General features: G+C 48.5%; 1 pseudogene; it reads right to left on the reverse strand.

Annotated features, from left to right (window-relative positions):
- Nucleotides 1–3,649: 3,649 nt before the first annotated feature.
- LOC146195466 (uncharacterized) lies at nucleotides 3,650–4,905 on the reverse strand (annotated as a pseudogene).
- Nucleotides 4,906–6,916: the final 2,011 nt, after the last annotated feature.

Genomic DNA, 6,916 nt, shown 5'->3' on the forward strand with positions numbered 1-6,916 from the left:
CCATTGCTGCCAGTACCGAGTGGCCTGTGCATTCGCAGGCTTTATCCATAGCAGAGGGGCCTTGCACCTAAGTATATTGTCGTTTTAGAAATCTAAATACCTTTGTTAGCGCTCCTTTTAGTAGTAATGTCATTGCAACAGCAATGCGTGTTTGGGACTGCACAAAAATCAACAAAATCGCAAGATGATTGCCGGAAGCGCATGCGGGAGCATGCAACGACAATCCGAGTGCAGCTGTAATATGCTTCTGCTTTACCGCTCTCCAGTCCATAATTTTTTAATTCGCCTATGAACGTTTTGTGTAAGCCAGACAGACTTAGTATCAATGACGGACACACGAATCTGATTAATTTCAATACGAACAAGCTTCTCCACACAGCCAGCTGCCGCTGGTGCGGCGCGTGGCTCATCGTCTGCACGCTGGCACCACTGCTAAGGCGTCACCGGCATTTACATTTTTACTTTGCTGATACAATGCAAGCGGCAGTTCAACGACACTATTTACTCTAACGCTGAGCGATTACAAAGTGTCGTCGGATGTGCCTTCGATGGGAAACATTTTAGTCCTAGCGACGACTAGGAAGTAGCGCTCGGCTGCAGTGCCGTCTTCCGCAGCGCCAGCGGGCGGCGTCGCCTTCGTAAGCGCTGCTGTCGTTTTCGTTCATGGTGCAGCTGAGAGCGCACGTTTTCAGACGTTTTGCTCAACAATACGTAGTGCAAACGATGCTGCTACGACGGGATGGGAATACAATGCTGCTGCGCGCATACGCCAAGGCTGCATAAAAAAGTTGAACGATGATACTTTAGACACTACTTCTTTTATACGCTGTTCTTGAACTGTGGTTTAACTTGAAAGTATACATTGTTGAAGCAGGACAGCTCTATCGTATGCTTTTCGCACTAGGCCGCCGGCGCACCACAGACGCATGCATTCGCCAAGCTCGGTACGCGATAGCAGCAGTAGCGGCGTAACCGCGGTGAACGCTGCCCGTGCTTTTAATGAGAAATGAAAGCAGCGCAACATCGAATGTAAATATGCCCTGTCGAGAGGAAATACACCTCATAAAACGGGTCGCACTGAAAGTTAAATTAATGCGGCGATGGTTGGAAAGCATCTTTCGCGGTATCTCTATTCCGTATTCGATAGCTGCCCATACGGTTTATTCGCTTTGTGCTTATGTGTACAGTTGCCATTGCGACTATAAAATATAAGTGAAAATTTACAGATATCCTCACAGTTAACTTTGACGAGTTCGGCCTGTAGAAGCAGAGCGCAGACCAATTCACAGTTGCCCCGGCCACTAGTGCTGTTTCCAACAGCTGCCACCATGCTAAATGGATGGTAAACAGTTTTCTGGCGCACTCCGACAACACACAATGTAGCATACTTTCGCGAGCACTACGAAACAGCACTTTTACACTGCCGCATCGCAGCATCAACACGCACAGCACATCCCAAGATGGCGTCAATAGGAGCCGGAGCGGACTTTCCCAGTTAGGCTCATACGGGGCGCCGCCATCAAACTAAGATGGCTACGTCGAGGCATCGAAACTAAAATCGTCTATATTCCCAGTTATAAGCGTCGAAAAAATATACGACAAGACACGCGCGTGGAATGCAATTTTTACTTGCTGTTTTTGCACGAAAAGAAGCCCTTGCCGGAAATATGGGCAGATTCGGAGAGTTTCTGAAAAGGTTCTTTTTTTTTTCGATACTCTAGGACCGCACCGTAACAATCAATTTATCCGCAGGTCCTTCCTCTGTAGGCTTGAATTTATTTTTGCCAGTTACTTTCAAAAATGCACTCAGCTGTCTTTTTTTTTTACAGTAGTCAGGATAGCGCAGGACAAACTTCGAAAGCTGAGTTTTTTTACAACTCGGATGTTTGGAGCATTCCTATTAGTATGTTCATAAATGTGTCCTGCAATATTCAAAACTTGCATGCCGAATAAAACAAGTACAGAGAGGCCGGGCGTGTTTGCCCTTTGAAGCGCGAGATTGCTGAAATACAAACCAACCGTTCAGTTTCCTTGGCCTATATTTCTTCACAACTGTGTTCTTGCGACATTTTAATGGGTAGGTATTGTTCCTCGCCGCGCTATATTTGAAATATAGGGCTTATTCACATGACATCATTGTGGCTCTGCTGGTAACCATGTCGCCGGGGGTGCTCAATCTCATGGCGGCGAAAGATGCACCGGTCGAGCGTCGGGCCATCGGGTGTGTACTGTGAGTGGGTGCAAAGCTTTAGTGCTGTAGTCCATTGGAAGCATCTCTCAATATGCGATTCAAGTGTTAAGCACCGACAAATGAGCTCTTGTGACAGGATTTCAGCTTTTGGGCACTTGCGCAAGGACGGGAGTGGTGCCGTGCCGACTCTATCGGCTGCAGTGTTAAGAGGCGTCTGTAACCTTTGCAGTCGAGTTCATTTCGTGTTTGTGGACATGGCTACGCTGTACCCATCACTCCTTGCAGCCGCTGAAATTGTTTGTGCAGTCATCGATCTCTGCAATTGGTGAAGAGCTCGATGTGTCTTTGTGAACAACTTATTTTGTCACTGATTGCACTGCTGTGTACTTTAAAAAAGTAAGCTTTTTTAAAGTGCCGTCCGGTGATTCACACGGCGAACCAAGTCGCGAAGCGCTTTCGCGATTCGGTGTGATGTGACCCTACCACAGTGATTTCCGCTGCTCCGCTTCAGTCCGCGAGCAGCGATTCGCGATAAAGCCACGAGTCCTTTTCACAGTTCGGGTCCTTCACGAACGAGGGTTTTTTATTTTTCTCGCGGAACGCTTTCCAGCTATACTCCCGGTACCCAGCATGCACAACATAACAATTGTTAAGTTAGGCGGTGCATGCACTTATATGCGCATAAGAAGGAAAAAGAAGAATCTCGGTAGTTTTTGGATAAGACGACGACGACGTTCGAGCAGTGTTGGCTAGTGCCTGCAGGAAAGGCCTGTTGTGTGAAAGCCTTGTCTCCCGTCTCCGCTCTCTGAACCTCAAGCTGAACTACCCCGCACCTCCACCAAGATGTTACGGGGGTAGTTCAGCTTGAGTTTTCAGAGAGCGGAGACGGGAGACAAGGCTTTCACAAAACAGGCCTTTCCCGCAGGCACCAGCCGACACTGCTCGAACGTCGTCGTCGTCTTCGCCAAAAACTACCGAGATTCTTCTTTTTCCTTCTTATGCACATATAAGTGCATGCACCGCCTAACGTAACAATATATGTATGGCAATACAATGCTGGAGGAAAGCGAAAAATGGCTTGAAATTACTGAGTTGTACGTACAGGCCTCGAAGCATGCACGAACGGTCGTCATACTGTTCTGTATCCCGATCATCTTAGCTCGATTCTTGTATTGCGCGCAGCGATTTATGTTACGCACAATCACGCAAAGAGATATCAGAAGCTGATTAGCACCACGCGGCAGTGGTTTCGAATTTGGAGCCTGCTTGCGTCCTAACGGCCACAGGCCGGCAGCTACGCGATGATAACCAAGCAGATTCGCAGAGCGAAAAGTCGATGCTTTATTTCCGGCTCGGAAATATATAGAGAAGAAAAGAAAGAAGGGGCAGAAGGAAAGAGGGACCATCGACGCATGCGCTGGTTATCTGAAGCATTGTTGTCTGCAGCATTTCCTTCCCCTAATAGCCGTAGCGCTCTACTGGCTTTCTGGTTCTTGTAGACCGGCGTAGCTAAGGAACAGGCCCTTCGGGAAGGTCGTGAGCCTCGTCTGTCGGGGCCTCTAAGGTCGTAGGGTCGTAGGGGGAGATTCTGCAGGACTTGATACTTCTCTGCTTCCGTCGGTGTCTGATGGGCGTTTTCGGATCTGGTCGACATGACGTCGAACGACCCTGTCCTCAGTAGCCACAGTGACTAGACGGGCACCACTTGTCGATTTCACTTTGCCTGGTGTCCACTTTTCTCCTACGCCGTAGTTGCGCACATAGACGGCGTCTCCCTGGCTTAAGTACCAACTGGCTGAAGCAGTCTCTGGATGCTTGGGCATTTCGTAGTTCCTGGGAGGAAGACATATATTTAATTTTGTATGCAAACGGTATCCCAGAAGCAATTCGGATGGAGTAGATCGAGCATAAAGATAGTGGCGAATTTCTGTAGTTACAAAGAATTCTCGCCAGAGCAGTTGTCAACTCCACGCCCGGAATTTTCTTCAAGTCCTTCTTGACTGTTCTTACTGCCCGTTCTGCAAGACCATTGGTCTGGGGTGATAAGGCGGGGTACGAATATGCTCGATTCCATTTTTCCGAAGGAATACCGCAAACTCTGAACCAGTAAAGGGTGTACCGTTGTGGGTAACTATGGTGCGGGGCAATCCAAACCTGCTAAACAAGGTTCTCATGCAATCGGCAGTGGCTTTAGCGGTTGCTCGAGATACTGGAATGGCTTCTATCCAATTGCTGTGTGCATCTACAATTACCAACATCTTAATTGTTTCCAATAGGCCCTGCGTAGTCGGCATGCAGCCGTGACCACCTCTTTCGAGATCGGCCAGCTGACAGGATTCCTAGGTAGCAGTTTCGACAATCCGAGACCAATCTATAAATACCTTGATCTAAACCGGGCCACCAAAACTTAGCCCTCGCCCTTGTCTTCATGGTAGACGCACCCTGTTAAGACTCGTGTAGCATCTTCAACAGTTTCTCACGCGCCGCACTTGATATCACCACACGATGCCGCCAGTACAACAGCCCCTTCTGCACAGACAACTCATGTCTCCTTTTCCGGAATTCCGCCACTTCCCGGCTGTCACCTTCTACGACTGAGGGCCATCCGTCACGTACCTGCATATCTCTTGCAAAAACCCGTCAGCTGCTGCGAGCGCTTGAATCTCTTAGTGGGAAACCGCTGGTTGGTCCCATTCGTCCATTATAAGCACCATTTCCGACAGATCTTCTGTTTCCGCTTGCGGCTCCTTCAGCGATTGAGGCAAACGGCTTAGAGCGTCAGAAATTAGCATCTGTTTGCCAGGTTTACAAATGAGCTTGTATTGTATGCCCCTAGCAAAAGCGCCCAGCGCTGAATTCCGGCGGCAGCCATTACAGACGTTTGACGATCCTGTCGGAGTAGACCTAGCAAGAGGCGGCGGTCTGTTACAAGCGTGAACTAACGTCCCAGCAGATAATCGCGAAACCGTGTCACGCCAAACACCAGGGCTAAAGCCTCTCGCTTAATTTGGGAGTAGTTTATCTCAGCTGAGGTGAGCGTCCGTGACCGGAAACCAATTGACCTGTCTTCACCATTTATTCAATAAAAAAGGACAGCACCGACACCGTAAGGTGAAACATCGCATTCCAACGTCAACTCCAGCTGCAGATTAAAGCACGTTAGCACTGGGCTGAACACAAAGCATCCTTGGCCTTCCTAAATGCCGCGTCTTCTTTTCGTGTCAAAGCCATTCTGCACCTTTTTCAAGAAGGCTGTACAGGGGTGCAAGCATAATGGAAAGATTTGGCAAAAACTTGTAAAATGTAACCATTCCCACAAAGGATCGCACCTCGGCAACATTTCGCGGTCCAGGGGCTAGCCTGATTGCATCCACGTGCTTCTCGAGCGGGTGTAGTCCTTCACCATCATTACGATGGCCAAGATACGTCACTGATTGTTCACCGAACTTGCACTTGTCGGAACGAAGTTTGATACCATTCTCGCGGAAACTCTGTAGCACCGCTTGCAGGTTTGCGTTATCAGCATCGCTGCTCTCGGCTACCAGGACATCGTCTATATAAGCCTGACTCCCTGTTAGTCCTTGCAGCACCGATTCAATCTTTCGTTGCAATATCGCTAGCGCTGATGCGATGCCAAACCGTAACCTGTTGTGGCAAAAGAGCCCCTTGTATGTGTATATCACTGCTAATTTCCGCGAGTCTTGATCTAGCTCAACCTGATTGTAAGCATCGCGAAGGTCTGAAGTACTGAATTTTTTTCCTCCACATAGATTTGCAACAATGTTGTCTATGATAGGCAAGGGGAACTGCTCAACCTCGCACACAGGGTTTAGTGTAATCCTAATGTCGCCGCAAATGTGCACTGTTCCGTCCTTGTTCAAGACTGGCACGATGAGCATTGCCCATTCAGAATGAACGAACTGGAGATATGCCAGCTGAGATTAATCTGTCAAGCTCTTTAGACACTTTATCACGAAGTGCAAAAGGAATTTTCCTTGCCTTAAAGAACTTGGGGTTTGCTCCGATCTTGATATGCAGTCGGGCTGGCGGACCTTTCATGAGACCAGCGCCTTCAGTGAACAGGTCGGAGTTTTGCTGGAGCAGAATCGGCACGTCCTCCCAGGCTTGCTTTGACACGGAAGGCTTCGAATACATGGTCAGCACCTGAATGCATTCGTCTGTCAATTTTTTCAGCAGGTCCTGACCGCAAACACTGGGGCCATTGCAGTCTAAAACCGTCAGACTGCATTGTAATGTGGTACCTTCATACGAAACTGGCATGCTCAGTGTACCGAGGAGTGGCAACTTTCCAAGATAGCATAAAAGCTGTACTTCCGACTTTTGCCGCTGCGGTCATCGATGGGAACGTGATTGGTAAATGCTTTTGGGAATGACGCAAACAGGGGAGCCGGTATCAATATCCATCCTTATTTCGATGCCATTACATGTAACCGATTTTCTGATGGAGGGTATGAGAGAGCGCGTGGTGGTCAAGGACCAGATTTGGGACGCGCTCCAAATCTGGTCTTTGACCACCACGCGCTACTATCACTCTCTTTGGTTTCTGGCCTCTGTGCTGTTAGTGCTAGCGTCCTGCTTGTCTCATTTGCCGCACACATTTGCGCTAAATGCCATTGCCGTGTACACTTAAAACATTTGCGCTTGATTAGTCGACAAGCCTTTGTATTATGACCATGCTTACAGCAACATTTGCATAGTTGCACG

Source organism: Amblyomma maculatum, chromosome 3 (genome assembly GCF_055883805.1).
Source record: "Amblyomma maculatum isolate TAMU_Amacu chromosome 3, ASM5588380v1, whole genome shotgun sequence".
Taxonomy (NCBI): Eukaryota; Metazoa; Arthropoda; class Arachnida; order Ixodida; family Ixodidae; genus Amblyomma; species Amblyomma maculatum.